Source organism: Microtus pennsylvanicus, chromosome 21, assembly GCF_037038515.1.
Source record: "Microtus pennsylvanicus isolate mMicPen1 chromosome 21, mMicPen1.hap1, whole genome shotgun sequence".
Classification (NCBI taxonomy): domain Eukaryota; kingdom Metazoa; phylum Chordata; class Mammalia; order Rodentia; family Cricetidae; genus Microtus; species Microtus pennsylvanicus.
In genome coordinates, this window is record NC_134599.1 from 8,107,166 (window position 1) to 8,124,139 (window position 16,974).

General features: G+C 42.7%; 1 protein-coding gene across 5 annotated transcripts in view; it reads left to right on the forward strand.

Annotated features, from left to right (window-relative positions):
* The first annotated feature begins 2,076 nt into the window (after positions 1-2,076).
* Pals2 (protein associated with LIN7 2, MAGUK p55 family member) overlaps positions 2,077-16,974 on the forward strand; it is a 92,798-nt gene continuing 77,900 nt past the window's right edge. For 2 of the 5 annotated variants that reach the window (XM_075955156.1, XM_075955157.1), the window contains exon 1: positions 2,077-2,270. The gene's annotated coding sequence lies outside the window, so the exon portion shown is untranslated. Of the gene's footprint in view, positions 2,271-2,514; positions 2,686-16,974 lie in introns of those variants that run through there. The other 3 variants (XM_075955159.1, XM_075955161.1, XM_075955160.1) reach the window with 3 other exon arrangements.

A 16,974-nucleotide genomic window follows, 5' to 3' on the forward strand; every position in this document is an offset into this window, starting at 1 on the left:
GGTGGTGCTTCAGGAATGAGAGTCCCTCAGGAAGCTGGGCTGGCAAGTGAGGGCAGGGGCTTTCAGTGTTAAAATCAGACCATTTTCAATCGACTCTGGCATGTCTCACTTTAGTTTCAAGGAAGGGCAGACTATCACAAGGTGGGCTATTATTTATGATATGAAGTGCAGGTACAGGGGTGTTTGATAAAACAGACACTGACAGAAAACTTCCGTGGCAGGAACTCCCAGCAAAGACGTGATTGAAGACGATTACTGAAGCGAAATCATTTCTGTGATCCTGAGGGTGAGCCTTACAACAGTGATTGGTCTCTAACTGCTGTCAGTGTTTAGAGAATGAAACACTTCTGGTCTTAGATGCTGGCGAGGGCTGGTCCTACCTAGAAAATCGACATGCTGTGGTTTGACAGGTAGAGAGAGACTCGGCTTGCTCCTCAAGACTTCCTCAGGTCATTTCATCTGTTTGTAGGGACTGAGAGTACGGTGTGGCAGGTTAGTACACTGTCTCTAGGAGACCTCTGAGAAAATAAAGATACATACACGGGGAGCAGCAACATGCCCAGAAATGACATTCACTCCTTGCCCCTCTCCAGAGCAGCTCAGGGCAGGGACCGAACTGGGTTGAAAAGGGTGTGGTGAGGTAGGAATCGGAAAGAAGGGGGACTAGGTAAAAGTTGACTGATCTGGGGTAGGGTGCTGCAGGCAGGAGTCACTGAGCATCCAGAAAAGTAAGGAAGACCCGAAGAGTCCACGCCATCTTGAGAGGACAACCACGCTGCCCTTTTGCCCAGGCCTTACCAACCTCTGGGCTTCTGGCTCACTCCAGCACAGTTCACCAGGCAGGTTTAGCCTTCCGGGGGGCCATAATACCTACCCAAAGTCACTCTGTGCCCCTTGGCACACTCCACTTTTCTTAATTGCTTCCAATTTCCCTTTCTCAGGTTTGCTGTTCTGGGAAAGAAGGTTCTAAATTAACGCTCTACAAAGTCCCCCCTACATGTTGGTTTGCAAAATTAATGATCCTCATGGCAGAGCAAATTAATCTTTGATGCTTGGTTGACGCTAAAGACAAAACTCACTGGGGCCCTCTTAATACAGCGAGTCAGTGTTCTTTCCCCTACTCCTTTCCATGCCTGCTACACTCACGAAGGAGACAATGCATCTCGTCTCGGAAGTCCATCTCCGAATCTCTCTCGTTGCCAGTTCGTGGAGGGGCTGTGCACGCTGCTCAGAGGCAGGCGAGGCTACACAGGGGAAGTCACCGGATGTATGGTCACAGAGTTTCACTTGCACTTTCTGCATCCACTGAGGACACGTGTTGTTCCATTGAGAGAACATGTAATACTTGCTTCAATTTTAGGGAGAACACGACAGCTTCTTCGGGCTCGCACTCATCTCCGCGGGCATGAGAAGCTCTCGCACTGCCTGGCTGTTTCTAGCCAGAAGCGTCTGCTGCTACATTGAACTGCTCAGTTCCTTTCAGCTGAAAAATTAAAGCTACACGCTTGTCAAAAGGACACTTTTTGAGAGGGCACCCATCAACCATCACCCGACTCCGCGCAGGGTTGCGGCTGGAGACACCGCACACTGCCTCCTTCCAGGTCTGGGAAGGCCAGATGTTTGGGAGGGTCTGGCTCAGCCCGCTTCAGGATCTCGCCCGAGCCCCCGCGCTCTGAGCGGAGCTAGTGGCCCTTCGTTGGTCGGGTGTGAGCCATATTCTCGGGGTGGGCCTTTGGGAGAAAACCAAGACCCCCGCCAAGTCCACCTCCGAGCCAGGGGTGTGAGAGGGGGAGCGGGAGCAGGCTCCAGGACGCCCGCGTCTCCTTTGTGCCAGAGCGGCTCTCGGCCCGTTCACACAGACCGCGGCGGACGCGCGCCCGGCCAGGGCGACCCTAAGGGACCCGGCCGCTGGGCCCTCTGGCGGCAGCACCTGGCGGCGGGGCCACGGCCGAGGGGCGGGGCCAGGCCGGGTGCGCGGTGGGTGGGGGGGCTCCGCGAGCACGAGCCCGCGCGCTCCCCGGCGTCCGGCGCACGCGCGAGGCCAGGAGGAGCGCGCCCCGGCGGCGGCGGCGGGAGCGGAGCGGCTGAGAGAGGCTGGCCGCGCGGGCCGGCGGGCAGCGGCGGCGCCCGGAGCCGGGCGGAGGGCGAGGCCGGCGGGGACGGCGGGAGCCGCCTGCCCGACCGCGAGCCCCGAGTCGGTAGATGGGGCTGCGCGGCACCCGCGGCTGAAGAGAGGAGCCACGGCGCGGAGGCGGCCGAGGTGCGAGCCGGTGAGTGGCGGCCCCACGCGGTGCGGTAACGGCCGGCTCGAGCGCCCCAGCCCGGAGGCGCCACGCGGGCCCCGCCCCTGCCACCTGGGCGCGGGAGCCACGGCGTGTCCTGCCGGCGCCCCTGGCCCCCACGCGCCCCCGCGGGCCGCCCCTTCCGGGCGGGGCCGGCCGCCTCCCTCTGCGGCGCTGGCGCTTCAGCGTGGACCGGGGCGGGCGGGCGGTTCTGACTGATACCTTTGGGGGCCCGGAGATTCCCGGGGAGGCGGCTTGTTGCAACTCCGGCTGCCACTTCTGAGCCACGAGGTTTCCAGTTGTTTGGCCAAAGTGGCCGTGGGCGAGCACACGCCTCTGCGGGGGCGGTCGCCGCTCAGCGCGTGCTCTCGGAGCCTGGGCACATTTGTCTGGAAGCAGAAAGGTGCCTGCCTTTTCCTCCCTTCTGTGCCGGCCGGGCAGCGGACCTGGGGGGGCGTAGATGGCAGATCCGACAGCGCGGTGACAGCTTGTGGATTGGTTGGGGTGGATTTTGTTATTATTCTTGCGGGGGTACTTTTTTTTTTTTGACACTTCGTCGGGACTTTATTTTCCAGCTACCAGTTCCTAGGATCGCAGCCCGAGATAACAGTCATTCAACTCTTCTCTTCTAGGGCGGGCATTTCTGTAGTTGGGGAGGAGGGAGACGGTGAGGAAGAGCCTCGAAGGCTGTCGGTGAGAGGCTTAGAAAATTCTCCGCATTACTCAAAAAGCAGCCGGTTGAGGTCAAACTAGCCGTGCTTCTACTCTTTTCCTACGCCCCTGGGAATTCTTGGAATTTTACTTTAGCCTTCCTGAATGGGTTCCTTGTAATATAGCTGACAGTATTTGGGATGCGTTAAATTGCTCTTCTCTTGGAGTATGTTTTAGCAGCGATTTCTTCCTGTGTAGTCTTTCAGATCATCTTCTTTTGCCGGGGGCGGGGGGGGGGCACGACTTACAAATGTCTCCTGTGTTAGGTGAGGTAGTACACCGTTACCGAGGCTGAGATAGTTTTGGTACACTGGTCAAACAAGGCACCAGAATTAGGCTGTGCAGTTATGATAAACTGCTAGGCCTGGTTATAGTTTTGTGTTCAGAGGCCTTACTACTCTATACCTCAGTAACTTGGGGGGTTATTTGATTTTTGAGGTCGTTTATATCTTAAAGCCTTCATATATTTAAATGTATTGCTTTTTAAGGCTCATGTTTCTTTTATTCTAAATTAGGGTTACATAATGCACAAATGGTATCACTTGGAATTGCTCTGTTTGTCCTATGGAGACTACAGACTAAGTAGGAGGGTGTGTGTCTTTTGTAAATTTTGTCAGTGAGTTCCATTTCTACCTTGGGATATTGAAATCTTCATTTTTTTTTAAGTTTCTAGGTAAAAATATCAAGCTGTTGGAGTTAAGTCTGATAGCGCTATATAAGACAGAATCCTGGTTTTTTTTTCTCTTCCAGAAAAATGTTGGATTTTTATAATTTTCTTAAGTATTTGAGGGAGCAGTTCCTTTTTTTTCTGATGCTCATTTCTTGCTGAAATTGTGTTAGAATACCCAGGCTGCTTCCACTCTCCTTCACTTGTAGCTTGAGATTGAAATCAAAAAAGGAGGAAGACAATCATGAGACTCAGGGTAGCTGTTTTATAAAGTTTTAAAATCGTCTTACCTGTGTGAATATTTGCCATACCACTGAGTAATGGATGATTAGCAGAAGACAACAGATGTTTTAATTAAATGCTTTGCACATTTTGGACATCTCAGCTTTATCAAAAGTGGGTAGCATTAACAAATCATTGCTGAGAGAGTCACAAACAGTATAGTACTCATGTTAGTCGGAGACTCGGTGATTAAAACACCCAGAAAATAGAGTCTGAGACGGGTAGGAAGACCCATTTGTATTTTTATGTCATTTATAGTCAGTGCAGATGACTGGTGGCTTAAAGGAACTTCTGTAAATTCTAAGTTAGGTTTATAGTAACACTGATAAATTCCCTTTTCAGTGTATTTCATTTGATACATAACTACATTTGTACCAGAACTTGCCTTCAAGTAAATAGTAGTTACTCACAAAGGATATGCTGATATTTAGGGAAGGCTGAACAGACTTGAAAAGTAATCAACTATTTGAGATACTATCATCATGCCTAGAAAATTATAGAGAAAATTATTGTAGTTTTATTTTACTGTTAGGTTTTCTTCCAAAAGTAATTCTCTGTTCATAAACATCGCGTCTTAAAGCATGGAAGAAGACCTCTCTACTAGTATTTGATTATATTTCTCTCTAATTGTAGGCATCAGTTTTGCTTAGAGTATTTTGAGTTTTAACTTCAAAAGCAGTGGCAGTGATTGCCCCATGCTTCACTGTAATTTGTGTGTGACCGCTTGGGGGAGCCTTTGCAGTTCCTCTCAACGGGATCCCTGCTCTGCTTGCACTGGCTGCTAATCACCCTGGGCATATTGCCAAGCTGCCAGAGAGTGTGCTGAGGAGGATGCATTCAGAACCTTGATCTCAGTGTGTAATGACTTTTTCTTTAACCCACACTCCACTCACAAAGTACTTCTCCTTACAGACTGTTATTAACAGTGTACTTTTTGAACTACTGTTAAATGGGCTAACTAAATAACCATGAAACATAAAGATTCATGAATGCATTCTAGCTTTCAGAGATCAGATTTTACCAGCATTAATCTTAGAAGTAGTGTAGGTTTAATTACTTGTTTAATGTACACAGATATTAGTTGTCTTGAAGGATCTGGAGAGATCATCACTCCTGTTTGAAGTATACTAATTCCAAACCTTTTAAAGCAGATCGGTCTCCTTTTGAATGCTTTTAGAGGAGGAGGTATCAAAACATCCCTTGTAGTTAAATTTACATTCATTTCCCTACAGAAGGAAAGACAGTCTTCTGGCAGAGTCCTGGGGAGTTATGATTATTCTTACCCAGTGTAATAAAGCCAGATTTCTGCATTCTCTTTTCTGATAATATTTAACTTTGTTGTTGCCATTTTAGAAAGTGAGCTCAGGAAATAAAATAAAATTCATTTTTAACAGGTTAGAGAGAAGTTAGCTTTTATGATCTTCTTTTACACTCCTTGTTTCTGGTTTCTTACCAAACCCCTTGTTTCTAGAACTACGTGTGGCTTGCTCTTTGCTGGCTATATAGAAGAGCACTTTCTGTTCCTCCTAGTAGAAAATATATCCACCAGCAGCTTCTGTATTTTTATAGTACCTGCGCAGGCAACTGGAGACAGCAGCCAGTACTGAGTTATTCCCTGTTTGACAGACTAGTTGTAATCAGAACTTGGTTGTACATTGTAACCATGTGTAATCCCAGTAGACACAGTTTTATCTTTACTTTTTAATTTGATCTTCATTTCTAAAGATCTAAAAAAACATTCTTTTAAGGATATACAAAAGAATGAGAGGGGTTTACAGTTTAAGAAAGATATATGTGTAGAAGAATCGATATGGCGTGATGATGATGAAGAGACTGGAGAGACAGCTGCAAATTCTACATGAAATAATAAAAATGGCTGATGATAATGAAGAAACTGGAGAAATAGTTGCAAATTCTACTGAATTAACTTCCTAAATCTGTAAAGAGTACTTACTAACCACTACGCAAGAGATTAACCCCAAGTAGGCAGAGGGCATGGACAGAGTCTCAAAACAGAAATTCAAATTATATTGTGCATATGTTAAGACTTTCAACTTCATGCAGAATACAAATATAAACTAAGACTGAATATTGGGTATGGTATCACGTGTCTGTAACTTTAGCACTGACAGGAAGCTGAGGCAGCCAAAGCTATACAGTTGAGACCCTGCTTAAAAACTAAATCAAACCTAAGGGGAAAACCATCTTATTATGTACCGTTTTTATCTAGTAGATTCACAGACCAAAGAAGTTCTTTGGAACGTAGCAAGTTTTCTCACATTGTTATGGAAGTATAAATTAATAAAATTAGATCTAGCAGAAATTCTGGACATCGTTAAGATGAATGCTGGAGAATAAATTTAAGAAAGCTGGAAATGTGCATCAGTGCACGCAGAAGCTTATGGGAATTACAGAGCTAACGTGCAGCTTCCTTATCTGAGCTCGAACTTGCATTGCTGCTCTCTGGGTCCACTCAGGAAGCTCAGCCAACTGGGTTTCTCTTTCCTTCCACACTCCAAAAAAAGGGTGGTCACTAGTAAGTGCTGTCTCATCTTTATACTGAGACCTGGAAGACTTGAGTGGAGCTAAGTTTATTACCTTTATATAAAAACAGAAGTAATTTGGTGCCGTCAGAAGAAATCTTGTAAACTTAGTGTCACTTGAAAATGTATTTAAGATGTTTGTAAAACAAGTGAGCACCTTTAATCCCAGCACTAGAGAGGCAGTGTGTGTGTGTGGGGGGGGGATAGATGTGGATCTCTGAGTTCAAGGCCAGTCAGGGAGGGCTGGCTGCTTAGAGAGAAACCCTGTCTCAAAAAACAAAAAAACAACAACAGAAAAACAAGTGAGCCCAAAGTTTCAAAAAAAGTTTATGTTAATTATATTGTGTGAACTGGTGGTTTTTGTGGTTCCTTTGTTCTGTAGACTATAGATCTTAGTTGAGTAGGAGAGGTGTTATTGAAAGGTGGGCTGGACAGCTGCAGACGTGTGAAATACTTAGGAAGTTTGTGAGACTGTGAGGAGCTTGACTGACTGGGTGGGCCATGTGCTTAGGGAAAGAAAAGGGACAATGAGAGGTTTTAGAGACTGGTAGATTTCAGAGGGCCTTCATCTTGGGAAATGCTAAGTAGATTTAATTAAGTGTTTAAGGACATTTGGTGTATGAGGTTTTGTTTAGTAAGTCCTTTTGCTGTAGAGTGACTGGTACACTGTGTTCTTTGTGTAAGCACCTGGCCTTCGCAGTTCCCTATAGTAAAGGATTTTTAACTTTAGCATGTATGTATTGGCAAAAGCCCCTAAGAGTCACAGCTTGAGTATTAATTAATACATCCTGTGGAATATTTAACAAGTCATTTAACAGGTTTTGTGTGGTGTGAGAGTGTGTTCTGTGTTATGTACATGACTTTAGCACTTGGTCTGTCCTCCACCACATTAGCCAGGTCTGTACTGTACTGCACGCGTCTCACTGATTTCTCTGCTCACAACCATTTCTTCCCTCTTTTGCTGTCTAAATCTCTGATAATAAGGTTCCAGGCTTTCCTTCCTCAAGAAACTGTCCTTGACCTCATCCACATTTTTTCTTTCATTCAAGACAAATTGTAACATATAACTTGTGTAACTGGTTTATGTGTTTTTATTCTTAAGAGCCTTGAATGTCCCCCACCCACTTGCTTACAGAGTTCAAGAACTGTGCTAAATGCTTTTTATACATGATGTCATTTACTAATTGCAAGCTTAACATCAGATTTTAAAATCTTACCAGATTTTTTTTTCGAGACAGGGTTTCTCTATAGCTTTGGTGGCTGTCCTGGAACTAGCTCTTTTATTATTATTATTATTATTAAATATTTATTATGTATACAATGTTCTGTGTATGCTTGCAGGCCAGAAGAGGGCACCAGACCTCACCACAGATGGTTGTGAGCCACCATGTGGTTGCTGGGAATTGAACTCAGGACCTTTGGAAGAGCAAGCAATGCTCTTAACTGCTGAGCCATCTCTCCAGCCCCCTGGAATTAGCTCTTGTAGATCAGGCTGGCCTTGAACTCACCGAGATCCACCTTCCTCTGCCTCCTGAGTGCTGGGATTAAAGATGTGTGCCACCACTGCCCAGTCCTCCACATTTTCTTAATTTTTCTTGGCTGCTGCAACAAATTGGCACACTGACTTATGAACAAAAATCAGAAATTTATTTTTTTGCAGTTCTGAACACCAGATGCTTGAAATCATTACTATTGGGCCCAGGTCAGGTCAAGGTGTCATTAGGCTGTTCCTGTTGGGGAATCTAGAGAATTCCTTTGTTGTTCCTCTCAGTTTCTCATGGGCACTCCTTAGTTTGTGACTGCGTTATTCTCACCTTTGAAAGCCAGTCTTTCAAATCTTTTAGCTCTGTACTCCCCATTTTTTTCTTCCTTCCTTTTCTGACCCCCACTCTCATCTGCCCTCACAAGATCCTTATTTAATATAATGACAATTTTTAACTTTTTTTCTTGGTAAGGTAATGTTCAGTTTCCAGAGATTAAGACAGATTCCTTTGGGGAGACCTTTGTCCAGCCTCTCAGATTACTATTTAGTTGGTTCAGAAAAGGGAGAAGGGCTAAGATTTTTTTTTTTTGTCCCATTCTCCTTCTGTAAAGTAGTATTTATTAACCAGCGATGATTTTGCTGACGCTATCCTTAGGAGCATTTCACTGTCACAGATGAGAGGAGTTGCTACCAGTGACTGGAATCTCAGTGAGGCCGAATGCCAGCAGCATGGGGTTGGTAGACACTAGTCTTACAGCATCTGTTGACCAGCTGTGGTGGTGCACACCTGAATTCCAGTACTGAGGATGCAGAGGCAGGAGAATGACAGGCTGGACCGTTGTTAAGCTATATAACAATTTCTAGGCCAGCCCGGGCTATGTAGTGATAGTGTGTGTTCGTTTATTGATTTGAGTTACAAAAAACTGATTGACCAGTACCATAACTAATCTGTTGCTACTTAAAATAGAGTCCATGTCAGTGTGTGGTCTTGGAAATGTGTCTTTTGCCAGGAGCTCTGGCTCCTCACTCTTCTGGTGCACTATCGCTGAGAAGTTAGCTTAGTGGTGGCAGTGATCCCGAGTGTGGTGATGTCTCAGTTTGCACGTCTTTCCCGCCCTCGTTTATGGTAGTTAATCTTACTTTGTTTTGTCACTTAGTTTCTTTGGGTCTTTCCAAGTCATTGAACTTGGTTTTCATATAAACATGATATTTATAATACCATACTTCATATCAAATTTAATATGACATACATAAAGAAAGTACTGTGCTTTAAGATCTTATTTCTAGATGCAGCTTGTTTTCATAGCTTTTAACTAAGTGATATGAAAATGGCTAATGCTATACTTTTTAGAAATTCTTGAATGTTCTGGGAAATTTTGTTTAGTGCTTGTCCTACTTGGCTTTCAATTGTTGTAATAAACAACATGACCAAAAGCAACTTGGGGAGGAAATGCCTCATTTTAGCTTATAGTTTACAGTAGCCATGCAGGAACTTGAAGCAGAAAGGAGTTGCTTACAACTTTGCTCAATTAGCTTTCTTAGCCTTAGACCTAGGAATGGCTCCTCTCACAGTGGTCTGTTCCCTCCTGCATCAATTAGTAATGAAGAAAAAGCCTCACATATAGGACCATAGTCCACTCTAACCTAGGCAATTCTTCAGTTGTGGTACCTTCTACATAGGTGACTTTTAAGTTTGTGTGAAGTTGACAGCTGAAGCTAATTATGACAATACTACAGTGATAGAGTTTATAAGCTATTGAATGCATGATTTATGAACATGAGTTTCATGCTTCAGATACTTTTTTCATAAGAGAAACATTTATTTGTTTTCATTAGCCATAACAAATACTATTTAAAAGTGTATTTACTCACAAAATAATGTTCTCATAGGTTCTTTTCTTTCTTTTTTCTTTCTTTTTCTTTTTTTATCCTAGGTAGGATTTTGGTGCCTGTCCTGGAACTAGCTCTTGTAGACCAGGCTGGCCTTGAACTCACAGAGATCCACCTGCCTCTGCTTCCTGAGTGCTGGGATTAAAGATGTGAGCCACCACCACCCGCTCTCTCATAGGTTCTTAGTTTAAATCACATGGTTCTTTAAGATGAGGACCCTTTTCTTTTTCAGAATGGTATGGGATTTAGGACTGGGTCGTAGCCTCAGCTTTTCTGTTGCTCTTTTATATTGTTCAGATAATGAAACTCTATCCAGTCAAAACAGTAAGTTTGCTGGTAGACGTGTTTCAGAGAGTTTTTTGAAGAAAGGGTCTTTCTCTGTAACCTCAAGTTAGTGTGGACTTAGTGATCATCATGCCTCAGTTCTTAGATTATAGGTATGCGCGGCCATACTGGCTGTGATTTTAAAATTGATTAATATAAATAAGCTAACATATTTTAGATATTTAATAAATGTAATTCAGGAAATTCTTTCTCTTACTACGTGGTACAGTGTGCTATGCACACAACCCAATACCTAATATATTTTTAGGGAAGTTCCCTTTTCTTGTGTTATAGTTTTTGTCTTCCTACAATATAGATCTAAATAATCTTAAATGAATATTTATTTAAATTATGTACTGTTGACTAGTTAATGTCTAATTTTCATCTGACTTTTCAGTGTATTTACAAAGATCAATCAAATACTGACTGACAGAGTGTAATAGGTGAACTCAAGCTCCTTCCAACCTGAAGATTTTATAAAATTGACAGAATCCCCAATTTTTTCTCATTTTTCTGCTAAAAGTCTGTAGGGTACAAACAGTATTTACTTCTAAGAGATCTCTAGTAGTTCATTACCACATAAGGGGAGTTCTTTAGCATTTCAAATGAAGATGACCATCTTCAAATGAATTTATTATGTATGGCCATATGCACGTATGTTTTCTGTTTGTGTACATTTTAACTTTGGTTTTATAAGTAAAATTGTATTCTCACCTTTTATTATTCTAACTAGCACTTTAGTCTAAGAATCTTAGAATAGTTAAGTGAACTTTAAAGCACTGAGGTTGCCTATTTTGGAAATAAATTATCATCCCGATTTTTATACCATTAGTTTTTAATTTTTTTTTTTAAAAACCAGCACTCTTTTGAAACAAGAATAAACAAAAAAAAATGAAACCATTTAAGATGGTTTCTTGGGCAACCTACTTGTAGTATGCCTTCACAAATCATCAGCGTTGAGTTCTTGAAAACCTCAAAGTAGAGAATTTTTTTTATGACAGAATTTGACTTTGTAGGGCAAACAAGGTTAAAGAAACTGAAGTTATAAATGAACCCATAAAAGTCCTTAGAACATTTTAATGTTCTCCCAGTTAGAGTATTAATAGAGCCTTATTATCAACAGTTTATGCTACTTAATTTGGAAATTCCAGATAATATACAGTTAATTACAACTTGAACCACTGCTTTCTTGAGAGAAACTTTGGAGTTTTTTGGAACTTTTTAAATATTCTTTTAAAAACTACTGACTCCCCTACTGTCCTACAGCTAGTACAGCTCAGATGTTTGAGGGGGGAAGCTTTTAGCAACCTTTCCCTTTTGCTAGCTTGCTGTAGCCTAGCAGGTATTTATAGTGTGTGGCCACTCACGAGAGTGTCATGCCAGGATTAATAAGAACACAGCAGTGAAGCACTCACTTGGCTGTCTTTTGTCCTTCTCACCTGTCTGCTGTCTTTACTTCTGTTATCTCTCCTAAGGGTGTGCACCGGCAGTATTTCCTACTCCTGCTCTTCTGTTGTCTCCTAAGGGTGTGCACCGGCAGTATTTCCTACTCCTGCTCTGCTGTCTTTACTTCTGGTATCTCTCCTAAGGGTGTGCACCGGCAGTATTTCCTACTCCTGCTCTGCTGTCTTTACTTCTGTTGTCTCCTAAGGGTGTGCACCGGCAGTATTTCCTACTCCTGCTCTGCTGTCTTTACTTCTGGTATCTCTCCTAAGGGTGTGCACCGGCAGTATTTCCTACTCCTGCTCTGCTGTCTTTACTTCTGTTGTCTCCTAAGGGTGTGCACCGGCAGTATTTCCTACCCCTGCTCTGCTGTCTTCTGTTGTCTCCTAAGGGTGTGCACCGGCAGTATTTCCTACTCCTGCTCTGCTGTTTTTGTTTCTTTCATCGTCTAAGTCTGCTTCCCTTTCCCATATGTTTCTAAATTGCTTTTCAGTAGAAATTTTCACTTGGAAGTAAATCTGAATATGTATATTCTAGAAGCTTCAAATATACACACACAATAAGATTCCATTATATAGTTTGAGGAAATAAACTTTGTTTTACCCAGCCAAGCAGCATTCCTTGAACATAGGCTATGCTTATATTTTTAAAAACCGTATTAGGAGCCGGGCGGTGGTGGCGCACGCCTTTAATCCCAGCACTTGGGAGGCAGAGGCAGGCGGATCTCTGTGAGTTCGAGACCAGCCTGGTCTACCAAGCTAGTTCCAGGACAGGCTCCAAAACCACAGAGAAACCCTGTCTCGAAAAACCAAAAAAAAAAAAAAAAACCGTATTAGGAAAACTTAGACAATAAGTATTGTTGCTTATTGTGAGCACCACAGTAAGTTCTAAAATTCATTGATCAGTATGGTTATTTTTTTGTCAACTCGACACAAGTTAAGAATCATCGAGGAAGAGGGAACCTAAGTTGAGGAAACGCCTCCATCAGATTGGCCTGTAGGCAAATCATTGGGTTATTTTCTTTATTAGTGATTGATGTAGGAATGCCCAACCCACTGGGGATGGTGCTGCCCTTGGGCAGGTGATCCTGGGTTGTATAAAGTGACAAACTGAGCAAGCCTTGGAAATTAAGCCAGTAGTCACCATTTCTCCACGATTTCTGTTTCATTTCCTGCCTCCAGGATCCTGTCTTGCATTCCTTCTTTGCCTTGACTCCCCTTAGTGATTAATTTTGACCGGGAAGTTGTAAAATGAAATAAACCTTTTCTTCCTCAAGTTAGTTTTTGTCAGGTTTTTTGTTTGTTTGGTTTTGGTTTTGGTTTTTTGGTTTTTCGAGACAGTTTTCGAGCCTGTCCTGGGACTAGCTCTTGTAGACCAGGCTGGCCTCGAACTCACAGAGATCCACCTGCTTCTGCCTCCTGAGTGCTGGGATTAAAGGCGTGCACCACCACTGCCCGGCTGTTTGTTTTTTATACCAACAATAAATTGAGCTAGAAGAGCCAGCGAAATGGCTCAGCTGGTAAAAATACCTGCTTCCAAACCTGACAACCCGTGTCTGGTCCCTAGGACCCACAAAGTAGATGGAGAGAAATGACTCTGATAAGTTGTCCTCTGACGTCCAGATACCCAGCCTTAACAAATGAATATAATTTTAATTATTTAAAAATAAAGTTTAAAAATAAAAGAAAGAAATTTCACCTGTGGGTAGAAACTTGCTGTGTTTGGTTGAGTTAATTTTGAGATGAGTTTGAAGACTAAAATTGATTTGACCCAAACAAGAGATGACCATAAATTGTTTAAAAATTGGTAACCAAGAGGACAACAGCCTTCCATGGAATGAAGTAACATGAGTGAAATAATTTAGAAATAAGGTGTGTAGTTATGCAAATAAGATAGGAAAGATCAAGGCAATGGTTAGAACAAATTTGTATGTTAAAGAAAAGAAGAAATTAGGTTATGTACATGAAAAAACTAGATTATCAGAAGAGAAATTTAAATATCCTTCCCCCTCACCCCCCCAAAAAAGCAGGATTTTTTTCTCATGGAGCATGGCCATTAAACTATTTCCAAGTGAGGTGTGTGACAGCCTTGTGCTGAGTCAGTTACAGTCAGAAAGAAGCTGGTAGTCATAAGACAGTGGTGAGTGATAGAGTCGGGAGTAAGGAATAAACTCAGGGATGAGTGAATCCTCCACAACAAACTCGATGGCTTAGGGTACACATGAACTTTTCAGAAGATTCTTGTGCAGCATGTCTCTGGGTTTTCGCCCAGAAAGCTTTTCTTTTCCCCCAGATCTTGTTTTAAAACTTATTTTAGGTCATATGTGTATGTTGGGAAGCAGATGCAGGACCTAACATGCTGGACACATGACCTACCACTGATCTACACCCTCAGCCTTTGTCCTCTTTATAAAATAAATTCTTATATTCTCTAGGTTTTAGTATGCTTAACTGTATTTGACTGTTAAAGAATGACAACTTTTTTTTGAGACCATCTAGTTAAGTATAAACCACAAAGTAGTATTTCATTTATCTCTGCATGACATACTAAGCTCAGTGGAAGGACATAACAGTAATTGTGATAGATGAGATGTATGGGTTTTGTAACGTAAGGCATGGGAAAGTGTGTGGGAGAACTACAAAAATTAGAAAGACTAGAGAATCCTAGGACAGCATGTGCTACAGAATGAGGCCCTGTGTCCTACCCCTTCTCCTGAAAAATAAAAATACCAAAATACTAAGGAAGGAATATGATAATATATTGATCACAGAATATTAAAAACAGTATTTAAAGTCCATAGCAATGACATGTGTATTCTACTTGGGATTAGGAGGAAAGGGGAGATTTGTGTACCTCACCTTTCACCTTTAATTTTGCTCGTGGGTCTTCCTCTCTGACTTCATTTTCTTGATTACGTAAAGGAGAAACACAGTAGTTGTATTTTGCAGCCATAGTATGCTTTGGTTTCTTTGTTTGTTTTGGTTTGTTTTTCAAGACAGTTTCTTTCCATTTGTAGCCCTGGCTATACTGAAACTCACCCTAGAGGGAAGTTACAGAGATCTGCCTGACTCTTGGTCTTCCAAGTGCTTGAACTAAAGGCATATGCCACCACTGCCCAGCTTATATCTTTAATACAGAATTATTGTCAGGTATTTACTAGGTGAACATTGAAATGCTCTTAGATTAAAGAAACACTAAAACCTGGGTGGTGGTGGTGTACACCTTTAATCCCAGCACTCGGTTTAATCCCAGTACTCAGGAGGCAGACGCAGGTGGATCTCTGAGTTTGAGGCTAGCCTGTTCTGCAAAGTGAGCTCTAGGACAGACAGGACTGCTTACAGAGTAAACCCTGTCTTGAAAACCAAAAAAAAAAAAAAAAAAAAAAAGACAAGAAAAACACTAAACCCTGTTAGTATAGTGTGTGTTAGTATTACTTGGACTATAGGGATAACTCTTCACAGGTACAGTTTCTCCCAGTGAGACATTCTGTGCTATTCGAAGACATTTTTGGTTTTTATTTCAAGTGGAGAATAGTACTTTTGTCTAGTGAGTAGAGGCCAGGGCTGTTACTGAATTGATTCACAAGGTAGCATTCCACACACATACATACATAACATCTACCCAGCCCCAAAGGCAGTGCTGCTAAAATTGAAAAACTGAATTCATCTGTAATCCAGGAAATGGAGGCGAAAGGATTAGAAGATTGAAGCCAGTGGGTGCTAAACACTGTGACTTGTGTCTCATTCATAGGCATTTTTGGAGATCTCTATTACTCCCTTAACTTTTCTTCAAACTTGGCCAGATGTTGACCTTTCCTAGGGCTTACAGGACCATAGATTTTCTTTATTGTGCTTCTACCCTGTGCTTCATCTTTGTGGTGATGTGCAGGGGTGTGTGTGTATGTGTGTGCGTGCACACGCTTGTGCACATGTTCATGGAGGCTGCAGGTCAACATCAGAAGTCTTTATTTAGGGCTTGCCACCTGTCTTCTGAGACGGGAAGCCTCTTGCTGGACCTAGAACTTACCGACGTTGCTGAACAGGCTGGCAGGCAGGATGAGAAGTCCTCTTGCCCAAGCATTACTCATGCTAGGGTTTCAGTCCCACCATGCCCTGCCCAGCTTTATTTTTTCCTTTAAGTGAGTGCTGGGTGTCTGAACTCAGGTTATCATAATTGTGTGGCAAAGGCATTGCCAACTGGGTCATCTCCCCAGCTTTATCTAGGTTTATCTTATAAGGTTTATAAGGGTTAATCTTAAGGTATTTGTGATATATAATTATTTCTAATGTTTTATAGCCCTCTTTGAAAGTGGATTCACTTATTTTGTATACACTTTTCCAAGTTTAAGCCAGGTGGTGGTGGCGCACGTCTTTAATCCCAGCACTTGGGAGGTAGAGGCAGGCGGATCTCTGTGCGTTCGAGGCCAGCCTGGTCTACAAGAGCTAGTGCCAGGACAGGCTCCAAAGCTACAGAGAAACCCTGTCTCGAAAAAAAAACAAAAACAAAAAACAAAAAACACTTTTCCAAGTTTAGGTCTGGAGAGATCACTTTTATATTCAAATCCTGAGTGTGATTTTTTTTTACTCTTGCAGAAGTGCACTTTGTGCTTTTAATTTATTATTTTATGCTTATGAGTATTTGCCGTATGATGATGCCTGTGTACCATGTGTGTCCCTGGTGTCTCTAGAGAACAAAAAAGGGTGTTGGATCCAATAGAACTGGAGTGACAGACATTGTGTGTCTTCATGTGGGTGTTGAGTGGAACCCAGGTTCTCTTCTTGGAAGAAGCCCTTAATCACTGAGCCATCTCTCCAGCACTGTGTTAGCTTTTTTAATGCACTTGTCTAAGTTTGCTTCTCTAATCTAAAACACTGAGCAGAGGCAACTTGGGGAAGAAGCAGTTTAATTTAGCTTACAGGTTAAAGTCCATCATCAAGGGACGTGAAGGAAGGAACATGGAGTCAGGAACTAAAGCAGAAGTCATGGAGAAATACTGCTTACTGGCTTACTCAGCTTGCTTTTTATTTATGTATTTTATTATTATTTTTAATTTGGAGGTAAGTTCTCAATATATAGGCCTAGCTGTCCTCGAACTTGGAGATCTATCTACGTGTCTACCTACTGAGTGTTAGAATTAAAGCATATACCATCAAGCCTGGCCAGCTTGCTTTCTTATTCACCCAAGGGTGGCACCACCCAACGTGGGCTGGGCCCTCCCACATCATTAATCAAGAAAATGCTCCATAGATGTGCTCACAAGCCAATCTGATGGAGACAGTTTCTCAGCTGAGAGTTCCCTCCTCATGGTGACTCTGGTCTGTGTCAGACTGACAAAATGGACAGCACAGC